The 27066-nt window shown below is 48.7% G+C and overlaps 1 protein-coding gene across 1 annotated transcript in view; it reads right to left on the minus strand.

The window, feature by feature from the left end:
- alk (ALK receptor tyrosine kinase) overlaps positions 1-27066 on the minus strand; it is a 349900-nt gene that overhangs the window by 181646 nt on the left and 141188 nt on the right. The gene's annotated exons all lie outside the window — the stretch shown is intronic.

A 27066-nucleotide genomic window follows, 5' to 3' on the forward strand; every position in this document is an offset into this window, starting at 1 on the left:
GAGAGTGTTAATTTAGGTAGGGAAAGGTCTGCCATTTTGCTTCTGCTCCTAGCGCAGTGTCCATTTTAGGACATTTGCAACCGTGATGGGAGAGCGAGGCTTCGTCAACCCCCGAACTGGGTGGAGCTTTCTCTTACAGTAGGTTATCAGACGCTCGCCAGTTCACCTTGTTCTCCCAAAATGTTCATAATTCCCCTGAGCGTTTCCCCAGCTATTTCTGTGCCACTCCCCAGGGCGGCTCCGCTAGAAACAAATTCCCCGCCTGAACCCTGCCTTTCTTTTTCGAGACGAGAAATCACAAAGAAAACTTCTGACTCCTCGTTTCTCGCTGTCTGATCATCCTCCTGGGTCCACATTTTCCGAACATCTGCTCCCATTGATTGTCGAAACACCCTCGGGCTACAGAGAAAAGTGGATGTTATATACGACACAACTTCCTGTTTATTTGGCCTTTCCCTGAGAACAAAGGACGCAGATTTAAGTGGTCCTAGCAGAATTTGAAGTGGAGGTGAATATGGGAGATGTATATTTGAAATAAACAGCCATTCACCAATTGTTTAAACTATACTGAGAATGAATTAAAGAATGGAAACAAAAAGTGGGAAGGGAAAAAAAAGAGAAGGTTTCAGCATTAATAGCCTTCCTCTTAGACGGCTGTCAGTACAATGCTTGGCAGGTTATTCAACTAGATCCTTTTCTTCCTTGGTTGCTCCCAGTGAAACCAATTGGCTGAGAGATAACAGGAAGTCATCATTCTTTTTGATGATGAGTTGAAGATGAAGAAATCGAGAAGAAATTGAGAAGGCTGACTTGGTGCCAGAGGCTTCCGAAAGGAATGCCTCAAGACGAAATTATTGTATTTTTTTTCTTTTACCAAATTTTTTTTATTATTAAGCAGGCGAGCTTACTAAACGCGCACAATGGGTCAAGCACACAATTAAGAAGCAAATTGCGGGAACGGTGCCAGCTGTTGGTTTTGCATTCACACTTAAGCAGTTATGCGCACACACACACATGCATTTTTGAGATTAACTAAGGCTTGGAGGAATTTCTCGTTTTTAAACGTACTCTATGAGTACGCGATTTACTTCAGTACAGCTTCGGCTAATTGAAAGTTTAGCCCATATTAGCCCGCAGGGTAACATTTCGAAGTTGTAATTAGGAAACCTTGATTTGCGACTGGAAAGCTGCAGGTTGGAGTCCCAGACGAGCTACCACTGCCAGTGCCCGTAAGGAGAGCCCTGGACATGAACCGCTTTGGCAAAACGCCTGGCTGTACAAATTTATAATACAGCCTATAGGGCATCTGCTAAGTAGATATCCATCCACTCATTACCTACACCCGCTTATTCCTGGGGCGACATAGCTCAGGAGGTGAGAGCGGTCGTCTGGCAGTTGGAGGGTTGCCGATTTGATCCCCCGCCCTGAGCAAGACACCTAACCCCTAATTGCTCCCAACGAGCTGATTGGTACCTTGCATGGCAGCCTTTCACCGCTGGTGTGTGAGTGTGTGTGTGAATGGATGAATGAGAGGCATCAATTGTAAAGTGCTTTGGATAAAAGCGCTATATAAATATAAATTCAGTCCATTTACCGTCCATTTACCATTCCAGGTCAGGGTCGCCAATCTATCGCAGGGCACACGCGCCATTCACTCACTCTTCACCCACACACTCATACACCGTGCCACCCCCCACCGCACCACCGTGCCCCCCCCACCGCACCACCGCACCACCCCCACCGCACCACCGCGCCACCCCCACCGCACCACCGTGCCCCCCCCACCGCACCACCGCGCCACCCCCACCGCACCACCGTGCCCCCCCCACCGCACCACCGCACCACCCCCACCGCACCACCGCACCACCCCCACCGCACCACCGCGCCACCCCGCTTAAGCACATACACAATACGAAAGAACGTGCCGTACAATTTTAATAATTCCAAAAAAGGGGGCAGGTTTCGCTTCGCCCTATCGAGGGCGGTGAAAGAAACGGCGGCTTTCTTCAGACCGCGGCGGCGTGAACTGCAGCGAATGGGACGTGTCGAGGAGCCGAAAAAAACCGGCGGAGCGAGAGCCTTTCACATAAGAATGATCCTCTTTTCAGACGAACGCGCGGCGAACGAGGAGGCGATACAGGGGCCCAAAAGCCAAGCGATTATCACACTATGAGGTGGAGATTACAGGAGGCCGGGAGCCGCGCTCCGGAGACCCCGCGCTCAGCGTCGGCTGCGGGGGTGAAATTGCTGCCAGCGTTGCGTTTTTTTCCTCCATCTACATCCCACTTTTTTTTTCAATTGACGCGGCAAACCTTGAAGTCCGTATTTACAGAAGCTTCTCCAGGAAAACAGCAAAATGATGCTTTATCACACTTCATCACAACATGGCAGCTGAGGAGTGAAAAAAAGAGTGGGGGTTGGGGGGGGTGGGCGGTTGTGGGGGCGAGGGGGGGGGGGTGTGTGGTTGGCCCACAGGAATATACCACAAAAACAGCATTTTATAAGAAGCTTGCTGTAAAATGACGCCCATTATTTTCATTGTCACTTTTAACCATTCCATGTACATCTATGTAGCTTAGGTCAAGAATGTGGTACAATGTGTACTTGTGTACTATAAGAACATGACTTATTGTCATAAAAATAACATTTATTAATCAGTTAATTTTATGCCGACAAGCTTTACTATACTCATATGTACACACGGGTATTTCTCTACCTGTGTGTACATGTCAATGTCTGTTAAGCACTTTGTGCTGACTCGGTCATAAAAAGTGCTATATAAATCTGAATGGCTTGACTTGACTCTGAAACTAGTGCAAGCCAAAGCGGTTTATCCACAGAGGCACACGAAAACAAAATTCTCTTCCATAGGGAATGGGATATGGCTGCTATTACCTGACGATGATAAAATAAACAACAACAAAAAACAGATACATTATGCAGCCCAACAGGAGCAGCAGTTATCCTCGCAGTGGACAAAAAGTGTGAAACAGAGAAGAATTCTCTGGAAACTGTGCAGCTCGTTGTCTCAGACTCCTACTCGCTGGCAAAAAAAACTCAACAAAAATAATGACGAGATGGTGCTTCCATTGCCTCCTGCTCAAAAAGGCCACCTCTTCAACATACACATGCTCCTAATTTCTCTCTGCACCAGCAGGGATGGCGTCCAACACAATCTGTCAATGGGGCAAAGCAGAGGAGGGGGAAAGCAGAGGTCGTGGATGACGCTAGGCTAGTTAAAAATGCAGCAGCCAAGGAGCACAGATCTTCTCCGAGAGACTCCGGAAAGAGGAAGAGCTACAGTCTGCTCACAGAGGTATCCCTGCTCTGTAGTCCTGCACTGTGGTCCAGGGGATGCTTATCTCCAACACCTTTTCCTGATAATAAAGATATCACCCTGTGGGTATTTCGCAAACTGGATTTTGGCTTTTCAAGTTCTAACCCGGAAAACGTCATACGGCATTTCGTTCGCGAACAAAGTAATAGCAAAAACCAGCTTTATCTGTCGTGACTGATTGATAAGCATAGGGTGGGTAGACAAAAAGTGTTCATTACTAAAATGACTTCAGCAGAATGCTCGTGTTTTTAAGACTTTCAGATTATGAATGAACGCATTAATTTACAAGGTCTAATTCATCATGTGAAAGATGACTAGCACCGCCAAGGCCTCTTGGTGTCTATTCTAGAATACGCGTGAAAAATGGGAGAATACTAGCAGCTCACGCTAATACAAAGACTGTGACTGATTGCTCGCTCAGTGTGCTCAGACACGCAGCTTCACTGCTTTTCAGAGGAACTGTGGGTAAAAGAGGGGCAGGTGAACAAAACTAAAGTTACATGAGGACAGGAGAAGAGCTGTCAACCAGTGACCAATAGGGGCCCTTGTTTTCCTCTTTTTTTTTGCGGGTGAGACACACACACACACACACACACACACACACACAAACACACAGCGCTGTGCCTTGTATACGCTGCAATCCACGCCCCCCAAATGGCAGATCCAGACCATGTTACACAAATTCACTACAAGCACTGGAGAAGCCCAGGCCTGAAAATCGCACCCTCGCACGTGTCATTTCTCGCCTCTTATCGCCTTTCTGAAGTACCAATATTTGCAGAAACCATCTGCGTTTGTGCGCTCCGCCATCAAAGAAGCGCCCGCTCTTTCCAAGTGGCAGGAGGAGAAGCGGTTTGATTTTTTATTTTTTTTATGGAGGAGAGAAAAAAAAAAAAAAAAAACTGCACGCATAAAAATAAATAATTCTGAAGGACATAATTATCCTGGCGTGTTTCACGCTAATTCTCCTCTAAAGAGCTCCTCCGGCTGCACCCAGGCCAGAAGTGCCCTCAGCGTTCATTTCCACCGCCCGCGCGCACACCTAGCGCTTCACGCTGCTAACAACGGGGGTGGAAGGATCTTCGTCAGCTGACCCGCACCTGTGTCACCTGACCCGCACCTGTGTCACCTGACCTGCACCTGTGTCACCTGACCCGCACCTGTGTCACCTGACCCGCACATGTGTCACCTGACCTGCACCTGTGTCACCTGCTCCGTAACGGCAGGCTCCCTTAATACCGTGACGTTTCTCCACGAGTGTCCTCAGGTGTGAGTGTGCTGAATCACTCTCTCACTCTCCACACTGTTTCACAACCACCGCATGAATTAGGACCGGAACAGGCCTTCTATGTTTAGCTCATCATGAGCGCCGGTACTTTTTTTTAGCGTTCTGCTACTTCTTTCCACCATTCTGCTAATTCTCAGAAGCTCTATGTATGCTCACACCCCCCCCCCCACCCAGCCACCCAAGCTAAAATCACAATCCACCCCCCACTGTTCTCTGTCCCTCTTTCTTTCTCTCTCTTTCACACACACACACACACACACACACACGGTACAGTGAGCGATGACTACCACTAATCAACCGCGAGTCCACTCTGTATTGTTTTTTGTTTTTTTTCGCGTGACAGTAATGCCATTATGAGAGATGTACGGTTATGTAAATTCGGGAGATTAGCAGCCCGGGCCCCGTGAGCTAACGCAGCAGAACCCCCCAAATTGAATGAACGAGATTAACGTGTAGTTCCACGGACTGACAGGGTTCATCAATATCAGGGCTCGCTGAGTGATCCAGACAACGTAATGACTGACAGAGACACACTCCCCTGCTTGGGCGATGAGTGATTGCTCGATGTATTTATTAGCGGACCGAATGATTGATTGATTGATTAATTGATTACTTAAATGGCACTGTGTAATGGGTAGGCGCACAGGCTTGATTGCAAACTACTATGTACGCGTCTCTCGAATCAGGGGCTGTTTCACTTGACTCATTGTTAATTACCTTCTCCACATGAGCACTCTTGGTAAATGTGCTGTCAGTTGAACAGTTTTTGGCCATATTTTGTATTTTTAATTTTTGCAGTGGAAACTGCTTGAGCGATACGAAACAAATCTTTACAAATGTTGTTTGAATGATGGTGATTATCCAGTACTCTGCCCCCACCCCACCCCACCCCACCTACCCCCCGCCTCTCTCTCTCTCTCTCTCTCACTTTCTTTCTCTCTCTTCTCTTTTCCTCACATACGGAAGCGCGTAACGCGTTCACATTCGCGTGAGGAATATTTAAGGCTAATCAAGCATGGGGCCACTCTCTGAGGCCCTATCTGACACTAATGCCATTAGGTGAGACGCATAGTAATGTGAGTTTACGAGATTAGCAGCAGCACTGTGAGCTAATGCAGCAGAACCCTAAGTGAGGGAATGAGATTACCGTGAAGGGCTATTGACTGGCAGGGCTCATCAGCACGGTGCGTGACCCAGTGTGTGTGTGGGTGTGTGTGTGTGTGTGTGTGTATGGGTGTGTGCATGTGTGTGTGTGTGTGTGTGTGGGAGTGTGCGTGTGCGCGCACGCGTGTGCGTGTGTATGGGTGTGTGTTTGTATGGGTGTGTGTGTGTGTGTGCGTGCATGTGCGTGTGTGTGTGTTTGTGTGTGTGGGTGTGTGTGTGTTTGGATGGGTGTGTGTGTGTGTGTGTGTGTGCGCATGTGCTTGTGTATGGGTGTGTGCGTGTGTGTGTGTGTGTGTGTATGGGTGTGTGTGTGTGTGGGTGTGTGTGTGTGTGTGTGCGCGCATGTGCGTGTGTATGGGTGTGTGTTTGTATGGGTGTGTGTGTGTGCATGTGTGAGTGTGTAAACACATTGAGACTAATGTATGTGCATTCATGCATATCAGCGTGTGTGTGTGTGAGTATGTGAATGTGTGTGTGTCTTTGTGGAGAGTGTGTATGTGTGCGTGTGTGTGTGTGTCTATGTGTGTATAGTGTGTGTGTGTGTGTGTGTGTGTGCGTGCATATAAGTGTATCTGCTTGATAGTGTTAGCCTCCGCGTGTGCATACAAACGAGAGAGGAGAGCATTGAAATTTAGCTACAGAGTGCAATGCAAGCTTCAACAGTTCTACAGCATGGCTACAATCTACATCATATCTAAGTCAGAAAACACAGAGATCTGAATTACTGACAGAGAAAGTAGGGGCCACGTTGCTCCTGGTAAACAAACACCATAACACAACCCCCACCAGCTTGCATCGATCATAAAAAACAATCCGAGATTTCCACGGCTTTTGTCTGCCTTAGGAACGCACTGCCACCCACCCGTGCCACCTAAATGGCTACAAGCAGCTAACAGTGAAATATGTTCCTGACCTTTCGTATGATAGTGAAGCAGAAAGGTCTTTGATGGAGGGGAAAAAAATAAAATCTTTCATCAGATATTGCCGCGTGAACTTTCTGCTCAAGTTGACGGCAAGCCCAGTCCCTGGGGAAAAAGGTTAATCCAGACCCTGACCGATACAAGGTGTCCTGCCAAGCCATACTTATCAACAATATCCCTCATATGTAAGTGATGGGAGGTCAGGCAGATTATAAGTACTCAGGCCTACACTGTAGGCCTGTTTTCATTGCAAGGCTCACTTTATCAACACGGTTTTATGGAGGGTTAACCACCAGGGGCTTCCAAGCTTATCTGAAACAAGACCTTGATAAGTAGAATCAGGTGCCTTAGCGTTGGCCTACAAAAAAAAAGAAACCTGCACCCACATTGGCCCTTATCGGATAAGATTGGACGGCCCTGGTTAGAATGAATACCACAAACCTTTACTGAAAACCACTTCATCTTCATTAGTGGTGTGTTTGTGACAATCTAAATGCAAAAACAGAATTTGCAGTCATGGTAGCAGCAGTAGAGTTACAGCAATAGTAGCTGCATCAGTAGTAGTAGCAATATAAGTAGTTGTCATAGCAATAGTAACTGTAGCAACAGAAGTAGCAGTGGTAGTAGTACACACGTACACACACACACACACACACACACACGTCAGATTCAAGCTTCTCTTAGTATGATCCCACCTGGGACAAAAACCAGTTAATTGAGGGATCAACTGGGACCAAACTGAGATTTTCTAAACCAGTGCCCCTCCCCCCACCCCCACCCGCCACCCTTCACCACCCCTAACTGGAATTCCAGTTGATCTTACGGGCTCAGGCACACATCCACCCCCTTATCACGCACACATATCTGTAATTTACGTGGGAAAGCCAGTGAGCCCTGTGTCATGATCTGAGGCTTCGGTGATTTCCGCGTGGTCTCCAGGAGGCTGGAAGCCGTCCAGGGAACACGGGCACGAAGGGAACAAAGATTTTTTAAAGTGTTTTAGCCTGACAAAGGTCTCGCTTCCCTCTCATTTAGCAAGCTGCCCGGTGCTGATTCACTATGCTTTGAAAGGATGTTTACTAAATTGCAATTATTTGGTTGTGGCAACACGTGGAGAGCTTATTGAAAAACGGAACTGTCAGGGCAGGCCGCGACAAAGACAGGCGGTTAATTGCCTAAATTTAAAACGGGCCACCGGTGACACTCTTGGGGTGCTAAGAGGTGTTTGAAGACAGGAAACGCTTTTTTGTTCTGCCTGTTAGTGCTTCCCCTGCAGTAATGAGCTGGTTTCTGCAGCAGCCAAGCACAGATTTAACCCTCTGAAGAGCAGGTTATTTTGGAATGTTCTTTCTCAGTGTTCCAGAACTCCGTTGCTTCAGAGTTAGTGACGGTTACATCAGCACTAGAATGTTCAGTTAATAACTGCTTAAGGTATCTACTTACACCCATAAGGCTGGTCATGTCTAGAATGCCATAAAATACGTAAATAAGCTAGATATTGGTAACTAGGCATCCACAAGACATGCAATAATTTTTGTGTATATTCAGTACATCCTGATGTACATACCTGTGTGTATACGCATCGTGCTTATGAAGGCTTCAGGTACCTCCTGTGTAGGACATGTCATGTTCATGTGCAGTCCTGAAGTTCCACATTGTGAGAATGGCTTTTCATAGCTGTATCCATTTCCTTGTCAGTGTGGTAGACTGATATAGTGCCTAAATAAAGTTAGAAAGAAAAATGCTAATGTACCCCGTGCCACCACCCCCCCCCCCCACCCCCCAAAAAACAAAACAAAAACAAACAAAAATTACGGGCTGGTACATTATTCAACTTCAATTCCCTGCCTGGACTCAATTATCTTCATTTCCCCTTGTCTTTTTATAGATAATTTCGGGCTAAAGAAATGGGAACGCGGTGCTTCACTGCCACATCAGAGCGCTAATGGCTTCCTGAGGAAGAGAAGAGCATTTTCTCTCTCTCTCTGTCCCTCTCTCTCTCCCTCTCTCTTCCCATTTTGTCTAGGGCTCTCTGGTGTTTTTTTTTTTTTTTTGCTGGGCGGACACACGGATGGATTTTAAAACAGGGGCCGGGGAGGCGGGGCTGTGAGTGATGCTTTGGCTCACAGGAGCGCGGGCGCTGCGGTATTAAAACGCAGACGGACGTCTCTCTCTCGCTCTCGCTCCGCAGACAGGCCCCTCTCTCATCACCGGCCCACGCATCAGAGACGGCCTGTTTACACCTGCCAGACCGGCAGAGAGAGAGAGGGGGAGAGCTATCAGTATATCCCATAGCCGCAAGCAAAAAAAAAACAATTATGAATTCATTTCAATTATCAATTATGAAACACACAAATTAGACACATGCCAGTCGTGTTATCTCTCTGCTCCTCTCTCTCTCTCTTTCTCTGACTCTCTCTTTCTCTCTCTCCTTTCTCCTTTCCCTTTTGCGACCTCACCTGCTTGGTGAAGAACCTCCCTTCCTCTCCTCTACTCTCTCTCTCTCATATACATATTTATACACACACGTACTCTTCTTTTCAAATTCAGATAAGCTTCATAAGCATGACCACACATCAGCAAATAATTGCCAAAGCGATTGTTTACATGAAACAAGATTAGCAACAGCAACTAAATGAACTATAGTAATGTACATTAATAATAACGATAGGGTGCTTGGACCCTCAGTAATGAGGGTCGAGCTGAGGGGCTCTCTCTCTCTCACTTTCTCCGACTCTCTCTATCTCTCTCTCCTTTCCCTTGTGCGACCTCATCTGTTTGGTGAGGAACCTCCATTCCTCTCCTCTACAGACGGAATGAAAAAAGCAGAACTTAATAAGAGCGGTGTTGAGTCTTCTTACTCAAACACATCCCCTCGTTAATCGCCCTACCGCCGGGGGCCACGTCACTCACAGGGCTGAGGTTCTCCCCGGGGGGGGGGCTCGGAGCACTCTGTTAAATTCAGGGAGGAGATCGACAGCCCTCCAGCATTCTGAAAGGTCCCAGCCTCGGACTCCAGTCCAATTCTCACAGCGGGTCTGGATTAGCACTGAGCCTTCCGGGTCCGGTGTGAGGCTCTCACACCACACACCGTGGTCAGAGTGTCAGACGTGGCTTGAGGCTCTCTCACCGACACACCGTGGTCAGAGTGTCAGACTTGGCTTGATCCTGTCAAGGTGACACCAGTGGTGCAAAAACACACTCCCCATGCCGCCACCCTCCCCCCCCCAAAAAAAAATTAACTGACCAGCAAACCGCCACCGTACAGAACGTACCAGCAGAAGCTTCCGGAAGGGACTGTGTGCTGTACGTGGGCCAGGCGGCCAGTCCCCCCCCCCCCCCCCCCGCCCCCCGGGGGGGCCCCACAGCCTCATTAACGGAAAAAGAAAAGCTCCAGGGGGGAGGAATCGCACGGCCGGTCTGACTGACAGCTTCCTTTACGCTCGACTCGCGTTGAGAAGTGCTGGCTCCCGGTCCTGATTGGCCCTCACGCACCTCTGCCAAGAACCTCCGGGAGGCTGCTGCTGCTGCTGCTGCTGCTGGAGGACTCGCATTAGAAACCGCGGGCAGCTGTCCTCAGGACGGAGTCTCCACCGCTCACACGCTAATAGAGACCGTGACCTAAACAAACCCTTCCTTACCCTGGATTAACCCTTCGCACAAAGGCCCTCAGCTTCACAAGGGGAAGCGCTCTTAACGGCTTTCGATAGCATCCGTGAAACGCTTTTCTGCGTTTCGCGCGTCTGAAAAGCGATGACGTTCACCAGTATTCGTTCCAAAGAAGCTATGAACTCACGAACTCTCGTCTACAATACGAGTCCAACATCAATGCAGGGGGGAAAAAATGAACGTATTGAAAACATCAGCTCAGGTTCAACGTACAAGCGAGCGCGACGTACCGCTGCTACAGTCAAAGCTACATGTTGTTTAGCTCACATTCACCTTTTACACTCACCCGAATGCGAGGGGTAGACACGTGGCCCCTAAAAACGACACGGCAGGCCACGCGCACTCGGCCATGCGCGGCGCGCGTGTTTTACGCGCCGACCGCGTGTTCCGGGATGGTCCCGCCAGATTGGGCCTCCCACGGCGAGATTAAAAAACACGGGGAACGAGAGAGATAAGAACGTTTCCTTCGGGCCGCAGCGCTTTATCGGAATTAAAGCGATGGCAAAAAGCAATGCGGAGAAATCCATTGACCCACAGCACCGGAGCAGCATTGCTGGAATCCGAAGCAATCCAACATTGTTTATGCTCCCAACAATAGGCACTAGAATAGATGAAAATGCTTGAATGCAATTTATTATTTGTACAGTGCATTGGCCTGAGGCACCCAAATTGAAATTAAGCAAAGTGCTGAACTCCATATTAAATAAAAGCACTAAAAAATAAATAAATACAAATTCCCTATTAATTTTCGCCTGTTATTGCAGTCTGCACTCAAGACAAACTAAACAAACTTTGTGTAGATATGTTCAGGAAGAAAGGAAACGTCCATGAAGGGTCTGCAGCAGGGCTGCCCAGCCCTGTTCTTGGAGATTTACTGTCCTGTACATCTTCACTCCAACCCTAATTTGGCACACCTGCTTTTACTGATTAGCAGCTCAATGAGCGATATAGCTCAGGAGGTAAGACCGATTGTCTGGCAGTCGGAGGGTTGCCGGTTCAAACCCCGCCCTGGGCATGTCGAAGTGTCCTTGAGCAAGACACCTAACCCCTAACTGCTCTGGCGAATGAGAGGCATCAATTGTAAAGCGCTTTGGATAAAAGCGCTATATAAATGCAGTCCATAATGAGATCTCTAGCTGTTGAATCTGGGTTGCATTGTTAGGGGTGGAGTGAAAACCTACAGGACTGTAGAGCTCCAGGAACAGGCTTGGGCAACTCTGCTCTAGCTGTTGAGTGAGGTGTGGCTTTGTTAGGGTTGGAATGAAAACCTACAGGATGGTAGATCACCAGGAACAGGGTTGGGCAGCCCTGCTCCAGCTGTTGAGTGAGCTGTGCTTTGTTATGTTTGGAGTGAAAACCCACAGGACGGTGGAGCCCCAGTAACAGGCTTGGGCAGCCCTGCTCTAGCTGTTGGATGAGGTGTGGCTTTGTTAGGGTTGGAATGAAAACCTACAGGACTGTCAAGTGCCAGGAACAGGGAAGAGCAGCCCTGCTCCAGCTGTTGAGTGAGGTGTGGCTTTGTTAGGGTTGGAGTGAAAGCCCGGTGGAGCCCCAGTAACAGGCTCGGGCAGCCCTGCTCTAGCTGTTGAGTGAGGTGTGGCTTTGTTAGGGTTGGAGTGAAAGCCCACAGGAAGGTGGAGCCCCAGTAGCAGGCCCGGGCAGCGCTGGTCTCACAGTAACAAAGCGTGCCCTTCTTGGTATTCAGCGGAGGACCACAGCGCTCATTCTGCAGGAGAAAGAAGCCGCCCTTTCTCTCTCAGCGCCCCCCCCCCCCACCCCACCCCTCGAGCGCTCCGGCCCGCCGCCCTTTCTCTCTCAGCGCCCCCCCCCCCCCCCCCCCCCCCACCGCCCTCGAGCGCTCCGGCCTGCCGCCCTTTCTCTCTCAGCGCCCCCCCCCCCCCCCCCCACCGCCCTCGAGCGCTCCGGCCTGCCGCCCTTTCTCTCTCAGCGCCCCCCACCCCCCACCCCTCGAGCGCTCCGGCCCGCCGCCCTTTCTCTCTCAGCGCCCCCCCCCACCCCCCCACCCCTCGAGCGCTCCGGCCCGCCGCCCAGCTCTCAGCTGCCCCTTGTCATGCAAAACTGAACTGTGCAGCTGTAAACGCTCCCCGAGGAGAGAGCCAGCAGCCGGGCCCTCTGGTCCTGCATGAGAACACGAGTGAATTACAAACTGTGGCACCGGGACGCCGCTTCAGTTATCTAATAAACAACACGCCTGCCAAAAAAATAAAATAAAAAAGAGAGAGTTGAATCACTCCTGAACCCAGTTTCTGAAGGAAGCTGCTGACAATGCAGAACTCCAAGCGCCGCAGAATGAGAAGTGAGTTTTTGCGCGGCACTGCAGAGTTCATCTAAAACCTCACCAACAGACAAAGAAGTGCCCGAGCCACACACACACAGACATGTACACACACACGCACACGCACACACACACACATGCACACACACACACACACAGACATGTACACACACACACACACACACACACACACACACACACACACACGTGCGTACACACACACACACACGCACACACACAGACAGAAAGACAGACATGTACACACACACACACACGCACACACACAGACAGAAAGACAGACATGTACACACACGCACGCACGCACGCACACACACACACACACACACAGAAAGACAGACACAGACATGTACACACACACACAGACACACACACACGCACACGCACACGCACACGCACACGCACACGCACACGCACACACACGTGCGTACACACAAACGCACGCACGCATGCACAAACATGTACACACACGTGCACATACATGCATACACACGCATGCACACACACACACACACACACAGACAGACAGACAGACAGACACAGACATGTACGCACACACATGTACACACACGTGCATACACACAAACGCACACAGGCACACACGCACACCAAACAACACACACACACACACACACACACATGCCCACAATCATGCACAAAAACAAACAAAGCACATTGCGCACCAAACACAACACAACAAACTATAGTTTTTACTTCAGTTGAGTGTAAAAAGTTTTCTGTGAGTTGGGGGGGGGGATCTCTTCCATTGTCCAACTGGGGCCGATGTAGCCGGCTGAGTCTCCTCTCCCCACGAAAGGAAACAACTGCACCTCGCAAAATGTCTCCTTTGTGAATTCCCTCTCTCCGCACCGGCTGCCGCTCCGCAGGACGCCAGGAGCCCTCACGCAAGGCGGAGGTGGGCGAGACGGCAGCGCCGCTGATCCCAGGTACCGGCACGCGCACCCACCTGATTAAAACCCCATCAGCGGGAAGTGTCACCCCTGCCGAGGAGACAGCCCCCTAGCCCCCCCCCCCCCCCCCCCAAAAAAAACCCAATAATCAAAGCCGCATCTTAAATCCGCTCTCTCTCGGCCAAATGAGCGGCTCATTAAATTTTATCGACTGAGACATTGGTAATTGGTTTTCATTTTCAATTTCACGATAATAATTACTATCAGCGGTAGCGGCGGTTGTTGTGATATCCATGGTGGTTCTTAATTAATTGATTTATCTTGGGTCACTTCTCAACAATATCAATATTACTTCTGTCTAGCCAAGCCATTAAATATGATAAAACTCTGGAGCCGGGCAATTTAAACAAGCCCTAGTCTTAAGATGCGCACGTATCGCCATTTACCCACAATCACCCGCTGGACTTTTCATTTTCAATCACTTGCGAGGACGCCTCCCCCTTGCCCGCTTTTATCCGTCCAATCCCGTCGTTTCACCCCCGACAGAGGAGAGAGGGTCCGGGCGTGAGCCCGAACTTCCCCGGCGACTGTTTCCCGGCCGCACGATTCGCGGATTCCGTTCACGCTTCTGAAGCGCCGCCGCCGCCCCCGCCGCCACGCGACGTCTTCCGCGCGCGTGTTCTGAGGCGCGTTCCCGCCAGATTCCGCCCCCCGGAGTCAGAGATTAAAAACACGAGGTAAGAACGTTTCCCTTCGAGCCACAGCCCCTTATCGGAACTAAAGCGACGGTAAAAGCAAAATGGGGGTGAGATCCACAGACCCACAGCGTGGGAGCTGCTCAAAATCCAAAGCCAGCATTGTTTATGTTCCCTGGCATAAGCGTATAGAACTGAAGAAGCACATTAAATGCCCTTCTCTGCTTTTTTTTTTTTTTTTTTTTTTTTTTTACCCAGAAGTCCACTGTCTAGCCCACCAATGCCACCCACACCTAAGGATGGCAACAAGTTCCATGTGAAAAGCTCTAATCCTGACAAGATGCCTCTGTTGATCTCAGACTGCTCATTCTTTGATTCAAAGTGCTGGTGGGGGGGGATACATAAATATATATTATTTTTATATATTTTTTAAATCTGAAAGAACATGAGATCGAGACTCGAGGCGCATTTGAAGCAAGCGACTACAAAGACATGAGAGAGCAGAGAGCGGGGGGGTTGGGGGGCGGGGGGAGGGGGTGGTGGGAAGGCTGCTTTCCCCCCTCGTTCTCCCATCATGCACTAGGGCACGACCGCTGCTAGTGAGAAGGCTCGGCCCATCCTCAGAGCCCAGCCCAGCCTCTGGGGAGGGGGGGTGGGGTGCTTCTCTCAGCTCCCATACAGAAGGCAGAAGGGAGGGCCTGAGAGAGCAGCCATCAATATATGCCACTAATCGATATGGTGGGAAGTGATGGAACACAGGTGGAGTCCAGATGCCGTAGCAGCAACCACCCCCACCCCCTACCCCCCCCCCCCCCCCCCCCCGCCCCCCGCACCCCAGAATGACTGAGTGCTCCTGCAGTTCCCTGCTTCGAGGGGAACCTGTCGCTCAGCAACGCTACAAGCAAACTGCAAACGTCCACATTCATTCGTTTTTTTTTGTTGTTGTTTTGTCGCTTTGTGTCTTACTTTTGATACATCGTTAATGTTAATCCACAATTTGCAAACGCGGTTGTTAATTGAGCCAGCCGGACTGACTGATTGATTGATTGATTTCCCGGCTGATTGGCTGGTTGGCTGATGGATCCGCTGACTGACGGGACTGCTTGATTCACGAGAAATTAATCTGTTTTCTGATTTGAGGCGGGGAGATTTGACGCGGCTACGGCTGCTCGCGCAGACCCCAATCCCTCACGAAACGGCTCGGGCGCGTCTCCAGATCGATCGGCGCCTCTTAAATAAATCAGCACCGACCGCCCCGGTCCCGCCTCTCCCCCTGATGGGAACAAACGCGGAACAAATCCGCCCCGCGCGTTCCTACGAAAGGGAACGTTTACACTTAAATTGGCAGCGAATGGATGAACCCGGCCCCGGTTTGGACAGCTGCAAGAGGCAGGCAGATGATTGCATTAAAAAAAAACCCAAACGCTGGTTTGGGTGAAGGGTGCACAAAGGGTACACTTCGCTGGCTGGCTAAATGCAGATGGCTAAACTCTGCTCAAACACCTCCCCGAGGTCAGCACGCAGTCAGCCACGTTCAGAGCTGGAGGCTAATTTAAAAAGAGGTCGCCCCCATCTTTATGAATTATTTGCTAATATTTAAATATTCCCGAAAAGTTTGGATTGGGATCAGCAGGAATAAACGGCAGAAGGCATCGGGCTAAATGCAGTGATCCCTCCATGGTCTACAGTCGTTTATCCTGGGCGAGGGACGCAGGGTCAAACCCAGCGACGTTGGGCTCAACTCAACATCGGCGCAGCTTCGCGGCAGCCGGCAAAACGGCAGGGGCCGGCCGGACGGGCCACTGGCGGGCCGCCATCGGCAATGCCGTCGGTGCTGCTTAGCGAGTCGGCACAGCGGCGGCCCGCAAGCGGGCAAGCTGGGGCGAAGTCGAGATGAGGATCAAACTGCTCAACCCTCTGAAGTGTAGGTTTTTATCATTTAAATTCTAAGTCAGTGTTCTAGAACTCCCTCGCAGTTTTCAGTTACCAGTAGCGATTGTTACATCAGCATTAGAATCTTCGGGTTACGAACACTCTAATCGCACGTTTGCAATCTTGAACCTTGAAGGGTTACAAGAAGGCAAAAGGGTGCAGTGTAGTTAGTAAAAATGCAAGCAGACAAACAGCCGACGGCACTAATAGTGGTTCAATAGGTGCTTGCTTGCCAGATATCTTTGGGGGGGGGGGGGGTAGTTCTGGGAATCCCACAGAGGGCGGAGGAGGAGGTGATAAGTGGCAGAACCCCAGAACAGACCAAGTTACGTCGGCTACATTATCCATTTTTATGGCTGCAATGAATTCTGCCCATGTGTCAGGAGTTACCAGCAGACCCACTCTGGGGATCCTACTGCCCACTGATTCAATGATTCAATTCACTGATCTTGCCTCATCACCCACACCTGCAGCCAGAGGCTCAATCTAGAACAATCCACAGCCATTTAGCCCCCCTCCCTCCCCCACCGTAAACACACACACACACAGCAGCCCACACACTGCTCCAGACATCAGAGATGTGCCATGCTCTAACTCATTAGAGGCAGAGCAGACAATATTTTAATTACATTACAACAAACATTAGGGATAATGAGTTTAATTTATTTATTTCTTTCTTTCTTTGTTTAGTTACTATGGAGCCATAATCGGAGCTGCTTCTGTCCTTCTCTGTTTGTCAGTTTTGCTCTGGTTTGTTTGGGAGTTTTCTGTGGTGATGGGTAATTAGAATGAATTATGATTTCAAGGCACTGACCCCCTGTCCTCCTCAGGGCCAGGTAATTGCACTGAGATTCTGAGCGGTTGAAGAGCGCCCCCATCAGGATGCAGATAGCACTGCTATGTTTACATTCTTTGCTAAAATTAACCCATGCCGGTGCTACATCTTCAGGCTCAGTCAGGTTATAGATGAGGAGATTTAACCCTTTGAACAGTAGTTTTAAATAAATTTAAAAATCAAGTGTTCTAGAACTCCATTGCTTTCAATAACCAGCAGTGATTGTTACATCAGCATTAGAATGTTCAGTTAAGAACATTCTAATCACATACGTGCGATCTTACACCTTAAACGGTTAAGGGAATGGGAGGTCAGACAGGAACAGGAAAAGGATTTTGTGCCGGAAAGACATTTTTCCACATGGGCAAACGAGGAGTTAAGGCTGTGAGTGAACACGCGCGCCTGCACAAATCAGCAGCAATATTCTCTACGCACTGCTTGCACGGACCGGCGCCTGAATTCCAAATCCTCAATTAAAAATATTCATCGCTTTGAATATTTCCATTCTGGTGTTCAGAGAACACTTTTCTTTTTTTTTTTCTTTCTCCCCTCGTTTCTAGGAAAGCTTGAAAGAAAAAAAAAAGACGCTAAGATCAGAGCGAAATTCAATTTGCTGGCAGGAGGAGGAGGACAGAGGAAGAGCGGCACAGCCTCTCCAGCCACCACAGGCCTGCGTGGCCCGGGGGGTAATTAAAATGTAATATACCACAGCAGGGAATTTATTAGGAAAACATACAGCGGGCCCATAAAATGTGATGAGCTCTGTGTTGCTCGGTTTCGCTCGGCTGCCTCGCTGCTATTGGCCGGCGCAGTTCATTAAGGGGGGGGGGGGGATTATGATTTGTTGTGGTATCGACAGCGCAAAGGCACGGGTGCGGGCGCACCTCGGGGCTCAGGCGTCAGCGGGAAGACCGATCGCAGCTGGGCCCCGCCCCGAGACCTCCCTGCTCATGACACCTCTGGTACCCGCTGGTACGCGTCGCTCGCACGTCAGATCGCCAGCCGCTCGCAAGAGACCCGCACACGGCTTCACTTCCGCCATTTGATTCGGCAGAAGCGCGCGCGTGGTCTCCTCTGAGGTTCGTGCTCCTACCCGCTTTCCCGCCTTTTTCATGGAACGGAGCGTAGCACAGTGGGTAAGGAACTGGGCTTGTAACCGAAAGGTCGCAGGTTCGATTCCCGGGTAGGACACTGCCGTTGTACCCTTGAGCAAGGTACTTAACCGAAATTGCTTCAGTATATATCCAGCTGTATAAATGGATACAATGTAAAAAGTTGTGTAAGTCGCTCTGGATAAATACCTGTAATGTAATGTAATGTAATTTCTGCGCACGGATTGTGTGGGAGTTTCACCTCAACTGCAGCCTCCGCAGGTCAACTGCAGCCTCCGCAGGTCAACTGCAGCCCACGCAGATCAACTGCAGCCCACGCAGGTCAACTGCAGCCTCCGCAGGTCAACTGCAACCTACGCAGGTCAACTGCAGCCTACGCAGGTCAACTGCAGCCTCCGCAGGTCAACTGCAGCCTACGCAGGTCAACTGCAGCCTACGCAGGTCAACTGCAGCCTCCGCAGGTCAACTGCAGCCTACGTAGGTCAACTGCAGTGTACGCAGGTCAACTGCAGCCTCCGCAGGTCAACTGCAGTGTACGCAGGTCAACTGCAGCCTCCGCAGGTCAACAGCAGTCTACGCAGATAAACTGCAGCCTACGCAGGTCAACTGCAGCCTACACAGGTCAACAGCAGCGTACGCAGGTCAACTGCAGCCTACGCAGGTCAACTGCAGCCTACGCAGGTCAACTGCAGCCTACGCAGGTCAACAGCAGTCTACACAGATAAACTGCAGCCTACGCAGGTCAACTGCAGCCTGTGCAGGTCAACTGCAGCCTACGCAGGTCAACAGCAGCCTACGCAGGTCAACAGCAGCCTACGCAGGTCAACAGCAGCCTACGCAGGTCAACTGCAGCCTACGCAGATAAACTGCAGTCGTCTGCACAGGTAAACCGCAGCCTCTACAGGCAAACTGCAGTCTGCCCAAAACAACCAGGATCTGCACTTGTGTGACAAGACAGGGCCGACCCTGACTGCGAGCAATCCCTGAGCACCGTTAAGGCCAACAGAGCCCTCCCAACACTGGGAGTTCAACACCGACACTGTCAGGATAGGGTGCGCAGTCAAGACACCACAACTTTTACACTACACTGAGACGGACGAACGCTACACTTCACTAAAGTTAAACTTTTAATTATTCATTTGTTTTATTCGCTGTTGCTATCTGGAATTCCAGAGCTCGGCTTTGCTTCAGGAGGGACTCTGCAACCAGCCTGCAGCGGTTCCCAGTCCTGACTTGTATTTTTTTTTTTGGGGAAGGCCGAAGCTCTACCTGCCCACAAGCCCACAGGATCCACCGCGCGCTAAAGCCCCCGTCTGTGGGGACCAATAAGCCGGCGGAGGAGGCGGTGTCCAAAAATCCCAAGTATCAGCCTCTGCAGGAAGCGAAGCACTCTGGGTAAGATATTAAGCTCAAGCCGACTCATCCACATGAGTAATTATTTACCTGGGGGATACCCCGGACTGAAGGTATGTGTGAAAACACTTCTTCAGCAGCGTGTCGGGAAGGCTGCACTCTTAGAAAAAGAAAGGGTTCTGAAAAAGTTCTTTGCCTTTCCTCCGTAGGGGAACCCTTATTAGGGTTGTGTGGAGCCTACTATGGTAGGTGTGAGAAGGGAAAAGGCTCCCAGACTGAACTATTTATTTTTTGCCCTGACGAAGAACCCTTGAACTAGACAGGGCTCCTCTGTGGAGACAGAGAGGAGCCTTTTTGAACCCTCTCCTCTGAGGGCATACGCTGACTTTTAACGGAAATTTAAGACGTCACATTATGCAATGTCTTTAGCCTTCTGCATCGGTTTGTGGACAGAAAACGAATTTCTGTTACCACACAGCGGCTGGGGAAGAGAAAAAAAAAAAAAAAAACCAGTACAAATCACCTCCCGTCATCAGTAATGCTCCTTAATTACTAACCGAAACAGGCACAGCTTAGAGAGGAGGTCATTTGTCCCTTTGTGGTTAGCGGGTGATCGATCGAGAAGGACTTCATCCCTCAAAGCTGGGGGGGGGGGGGGGGTGGGGGGGGGGGGGGGGTGGGTGGGTGGGGGGGGGGGGGGGGCAGTGTACAGAAAAGTTGCTTTCTCTCATTTGTTCTTTTTTAAGCTTAAAGACAGAACAAACGGAAAACACAGCCGAGATTAAAAAAGAAAAAAAATCTAAAATCTAAACTCGCCAACAGATTCATTGCGCGCGTGCACATTTCATTTCGAGTGTACGGGGGCCTTGCAAAAACAGAAAAACATCCCTGCTGGACTAGTTAAAATCCCACGGAGAAACAGCCGAACCACGCGGCCTGCTTGTGGGCTTATTTGTGCACGGAAAGCCGCTGCGTGACAGGTGAAAAATGAGATTCTGCCACTCGAACATTAAAGTCCTAAAGTGAGCGGACCTGCTACAGGGACTGAACAAAAGCGTCATTTGTCAAGGGCTGTCATCGCCCGAATGCCTAATGCTCAGTGAAAATATACACAAAGGGTCCATTTCCTTACTAATGGACAGCGGTGCGCGGTGACAGAGTTAAGTGCACGGCGCACGAACACGGCCGTCCGTGGCCACAGACAGACGGGTTGCCCTTGAACTCCCCTTGCGTCCCGCACTTAGGATCGCTTGGATCGTTGACGAGACCTTTTTAAAGATGGCATTAAGTCAGTATGCACAGCCTCACAACCGTTCCGGGTTTCACATACAAGCTATAAGCTATTGGGTAATGCATACGCTCTGGCACGGTCCCCAGTGAAACCGTTTACATTTATTTCAGAAGACCGTATGTGCTGATTCAAGTGTTTGTGCAACGGAGACGGTGTGTGTTTGTGTTTGTGCGGTAGCTTTAATTATTATCTTTTGAAGCGGCGAGGCTGATATTAATCAATATGTGTCTGGAATCTAATTTGGGACGGCGCTCGGGAGGCCTATTAGAAGGGGTGAGGCGGAGGCCAGTGGAAGGTTGAGAACCTGCGCTGTATGATAATACGCCGTCGATATGCTGCGGCCCCCTGATATCATACGCCGTTGCTCAGGACTCCACGAGCCCTGCAGTTTCGCTGAAAGCATAAATAATGAATTGAGACACAAACCATACAAAGTTTTGTCCTTGTCAAAATTGCTCGTAATAAGGACGTTCTGTTTCGTTTTTGTTTTTTTTGCAGCCTTACCAAGATTTGTTTTGCACAAGATAATTGTTTTATGAAATAAATTTTTTTTCCCCTAAATCATAACTCCTTTATTTAATTATTTAGCTGCTTGCAATGTTGTTAAAGTAACAGAAAAAGTGCACATAATTTAAATTAGCCACATAATTTAGATAAAGGCAGTGGAAATACACAGAAAGGCAAAGGCATGAATGCATAATGGAGGGAATGCTATTCGTTCCAGGCCGATGCATTGCTCTTGTATGGTGATTAACTATTTATGAAACGAATCTACAGAAATGAATAGAGAAAAGTAACTACCTGATTTAGACCGTGTGGTATGGACTGGGCTGTTATAAATTCTCTACCCATTGTTTCTGATCAAGGAAAAATGAAAAATTATCACAGGTGAGGGAATAACTGCCCCATTTTGTGGCAAGATATGTCACGGCATATCACTGAGGCTGAGTAACTGTAAATAAACCACCCTTACATCTCGCTATTGTCACTGATCAAACGTTAAATCTTATTTTATTCATGTATATCAACTCTATGGCTTGGGCAATATTGCTTCATTACTTTCCTGCCAATAAAGCTCTTTCAATTGAATTGAAAGGAAGGGGGGATGGATTTTTCCCTCAAGGAAGAAAACAGGGTGAGTGCTGGATTTCTGCTCAAGAAAAAAACAACAACAATAATAATGAATAATTCATTGCATTTATATAGCACTTTTCTCACACTCAAAGTGCTTCACAGTGATGAGGGCGAAACACAACCAACGTATAGCACCTACCTGTGTGATGCATAGCAGCCATTTCGAACCATAACACTCGCCACACATCAACTGAGGAAACATTTATTTTTTGCCAATTAAATGAGGGTGTGATTAGGTGGTAGGTAGAGAGAACCAGGTCGGGAATTTAGCCAGGACACGAAGGAACCCCCTACACCTTGCAATGAGTGTCATGGGGTCTTTTAATAACCACAGCGAGTCAGGACCTCAGTTTAACCTCGCATATAAAAGATGGTGTCTCCTGCAGCACAGTGTCCCCATCACTGTACTGGAGCTTTGGCAATTATTATACCAGAGGGAAGATCACCCCCAACTGGCCCACCACCAACACTTCCAGCAGCAACTCAGCTTTCCCAGGAGTTCTCCCAACCAATAACTAACCAAGTCCAAGCTTCAGCCATTCAGTAGGAGCAGGGTGCAGGGTGGCATGGCTGCCAGCAAATGTTAGTTCTCCAGACATGTAGCCTTCTGGTGACAGTCCTGCATAGGGACCCCATTAAAACTAACATAAATTTCCACGGAAACTGAGCAACGGTGTTCACGAAATGAGAAACCATTTGCCTTACAGAGGCACGCGACTGCAAACCAAGCAAAGAAATCAATGAGAAAAGCAAGCAGCGGGCAGTCAATGTTTCGCCACGGCAGCGTTCCAAACCCAAATGAAGCTCGCGCGACTCCAGGTGCAGATAAATCGATGTTGACGAACAAGAGAAGAGACCGACTGTTTTGGGGGGGCAAACATGGCGCGCAAACACGCGAGTCCCATGCAGAAATATGCAAAGACATCCTGATCCGGTTGGGCCACAAAAAAAAAAAAAAAAAAAACAGAGGGAAAATAAAGCTTGCGATGTCACCTCGTTTGTGTGTGCCAGAGTCTCCATCCCTTAAGCTAGATCATCATTAATTACAGCCACTTAAACACAGAGGGCATTATAAAATCACTCAATCACTCCGGGTGGCTCATCCAGTTATGGCATCGTTCTGGTGCATGGATGAGCCCCGTGGCCTTGGATCGAATCCAGCGGTGACTGTGTCCGACAGATTCACAGAGTGATGAGCAATTGGTGATTGCGTTGCTCAGGGATGGGAAGGTTCAGTCGTTTAGGCGGGCTGCATTTCATTGCTCTCTAGTGACCCCTGCTGGTCGATCAGGTGCCCGCAGGCTGCTTGTCTAAAGCCGCGCACGATAGGTCCTCCTCTGACTCAGCTCTGTGCGAGCTCGGCTGTAGTCTGCGGCGTGAAAAGAAGCAGGCTGGAGACGGAACGTGTTTTTTGAACAGGACTGCAGATGTCTACACCCTCCTGAATCGGCAGTGGGGAGTGCTGCATGCAAGTGGCTCCAGGGTGAGATTGGACATGTCAAATTTTATTTATTTATTTATTTATTTTAAGAAATCTCATATTAGCTTGGAGGGCAAGGGGGAAATTATTTAGCCAGTGGAACTGAGGGATTGCATAGGTGGCCAAGTCGAGAAAGCCAGCTTGGGAATTTTGCCAGGGAACTGGAGAAACCCTCAACACCCCACTTTTAAATAAATGGCATCTTTAGTGACCACAACCATGGCATCTTCAGGTAATACAACCATTCAGAACCTCAGTTTAACATGTAGTCAAAAATGTTCACTAGCTCATTGGTTAATTAAACAGGTTAAATGTAATTAGCTACAGTAATAGCAGCAGTACAAAGAGGTAGTACACAGTAAAATGTCCAGTGTTAATTCAACTCCCCCACTGGAATGTGAGACAAAATGTTATCTGATAAGAGTTGAATTAACACTGTCAGAGCTGAATTAACACTGTCAGAGCTGAATTAACACTGGGCATTTTACTGTGTATGATACTGGTCTACCGTTTATATTGGGACAACCACCCCGGTTATATCCGCTTTGCTCAGAAGTACACGTCCAGGTATTAGTCAGATCGGCACTTTCAGCTCAAGTGCAGATCCTACTGCGTAATGGTAAGAGCACTTTTCTTTTGGCATGGCTGTTTAAGATGGTTCTTTTCAGTCCAGCACAGCTCTGTCACCCCAAATGCCTCATATCCTCCTGAGACCCTGCCTTTTTTTTTTTTTTTTTGACATAATAAGTTTCTCGGAGAACAGAAACATGAGGCAGGGTAAATATCTTCAAAAAAAATATTATTCATTTTATTTTTATTGATCGTACCTTGTAGTATAGTTCTCAGCAGAGTAGAATATATCGTTCTTGAGAGTAAGACCAGAGACTGATGTCCCCTAGAGGGGACAAAAGTGAATTGCTGGGTCCTGTGAGGATATGAGTCATTCACATGAATGGACGCTGAATATTCCAGCCTAAGTGGGTTACCATGGAGAGCATGGCAACCATCTGAAGCACTACCGCATGAAAGCAAAAAAAACAGATTTTACATTCTGTGTCTGGCGCAACTGTTTCACAGAATACAAAACAGCTTTATATTCAACTTGGGGCAGGTGTGTGGAGATTTCAAAAAGGGTGAGAATAATTTGCCTTCCTATCACATTTGGCAGTTTGCAGTTTCTATCAACACTTTGTCTCAGAAGATTATAATGGCACAGTCCAATGTAGAGCTGACCTCCCAATTCTCCCTGTTCTGATTGCATCCTGTGTGTGTTTACCTCAACATGCCACGACTCTGTATCTGGGAAAAAATAATAATAATTTGGGTAAAAAAGACATTTCGGCAAATAAAAAACAAACAAACAAAAAAACAAAGAAACCAATAAAGACAATGAATAAGCAATAAGACAGCAATCAAAAGTTACAACTATAAAAGCTACCATCCTTTCAAAAGAAACATTATCCCCCCCCCCCTCCCCCCCATGGTCATTCTAAACAGGAGGAAACCGGATGAGGTTGTTCGGAAAAGCACAAGATCTCAAAAGTGTGGAAGTCAATGCTAATTTTGAGCATCGATACAGTACGATCGATGAACACTGAAACTGACTAATTTCCCAATACAGATTTCCTATATTGCTGAGAGACTCAATACAAAGGACTGGACGTAGGACTGAAGTAGGCAGACGCTGGGAATAGTGAAGCTTTGGAGGGCTGGGATGTAACCAGGAGGTCATTGGTCCAAATACGTGGAAGGATAACACCGCCTCAAATTGATGCACAACAGTCACTTTTGATCAAACAGCCAATGAGCTCCTTAATATGTTTGGCTTTGACGTAATCAGATGACTCTGATATGAGTGTATTATCGCTCGCAATTGGTTTGTTAGGTTGTCACTGGCAATTCATTTGTAGTAAATTAAATCAATAACTCAACGGTCCTTGGAAAGTCGGTTTGGTGGAAAAGCTCTTTAGTCAATGTCTTTGCATCACAACACCCCCCGTGCTGAATCTCAATGAAGGACAGGTCTCCTTTTAAGCATGCACATTGAACATTGCGTACAACATCAACGACAGCCATGCAATGCATTTGTACTGAATCATTTTCTGTTGTCAGAGGTCTTGGTCTTCTGTGGACCCCATTGCCTCATGGCATTTGGGGGGGGGGGGGGGGGGGGGGGGGGGGGGGGGGCTGGGGGGTGTCCCTGCTGAGGTCACGGGGATCCCTGCTGAGGTCACTCCACTGACTTAGCCTATAATTACCGTGTGAACCACACTTGATGTTCACGTCTATGGATAATTCATACTTGTATGAATTGTAGCATATTTGACCTGTGTTCAGTCGCTGGTCCAACGATGTTTGGTATGCAATGATTATACAGGACCTCAGAAAAGATAAGAACATAGGCGTTTCTGGGGTGGCTGGGCCCAGGGTAAGATCTCTTTTCATGAGGCCCAAAATCTCTGATGGCACCCTGCCAGGCAGATTTTTTTTTTCTTTTGTAACTGTTGTTGTTGATGATGCTGATCTTATTGCCAGCACTGCCATGGGAGATTATCGGCCCAGTTTTGCGAGGGGGGGGGGGGGGGGAAGGGGGACGATCAGCAACTAAGAGAAGCGCCTATCGAGATCAGAGCTTTGACGGATGCGTTTGAAGTGCATGAGCGGTGCCTGAAGACCTCGCGATTCATAAACAACCCTCAGACAATCTGATTGGCAAACGAGGCTTTGTTTCCCTCCTCCATCTCTCTCTCCATCCCTCACTCCACCCCATCTCTCCATCCCTCCCTCCCTCCCTCCGCCATCTCTCCATCCCTCCCTCCGCCCCATCTCTCAATCCCTCCCCTCCCTCCTCCATCTCTCCATCCCTCCCTCCCTCTCTCCCTCCCTCCCACCATCCCTCCTTCACGGAACTGAAATAAGTGAAATAGCTGAACACTTATTGGATTAATGTAGTCTTAGCCGCGTACGGTGGCTGTGAGTTTTAAATTATTTTATTTTATTATTTTTTTTAAATATCCGTGCGGGAGATTAAATGAGGACGGAGGCGAGCGGCAGGAATTTTAAGCACGCCGCTCGTCTCCCGGAGCCCGTTTCTCTGTCATTACAGAACAATGTCTGCCGGCCTTACGGCGACGCTCTGCGCGCTGAGGGACAATGCAGGACAATGCGCGCCTGACCCCCGGGGGGAAAGGCCTGTTCGCGGGGCGCTCAGCGCACTCCACAGCGCTAATGTAACAAGCGTGCAATAACGGGATGGCCTCTCCAGTCTGTCAGAGCCGCCGCCATTCTGAAGCTATAATTCATCTCTCATTTTTACGCTTAAAAAAAAAAAAATGTTTTAAAAAAGCGCTCCTGGAAACAAAACTATCACGATGGCAGCTCAGGAAATGGACTTTCTCTCTCCTGGAAATTCATCGGCAGTGGTTTTTCTGTTTAAATCCTTACCAGGAATAAAAGTAATATAGCTATACGTGAAAGGCTGCTGAGTTTGACAGCCTCACTCACACTTACCTGAGACCGCTAGTACAGATAATTCATATTAAGTACGGTGACCAAAATGACTTCCAGGTTTTATTTCTTTTGTTATGAATATACGTCATATCGATATTAATCAAAGTCTAAAGCTGATTGG

This window comes from Anguilla anguilla, chromosome 1, assembly GCF_013347855.1.
Source record: "Anguilla anguilla isolate fAngAng1 chromosome 1, fAngAng1.pri, whole genome shotgun sequence".
Lineage (NCBI taxonomy): Eukaryota > Metazoa > Chordata > Actinopteri > Anguilliformes > Anguillidae > Anguilla > Anguilla anguilla.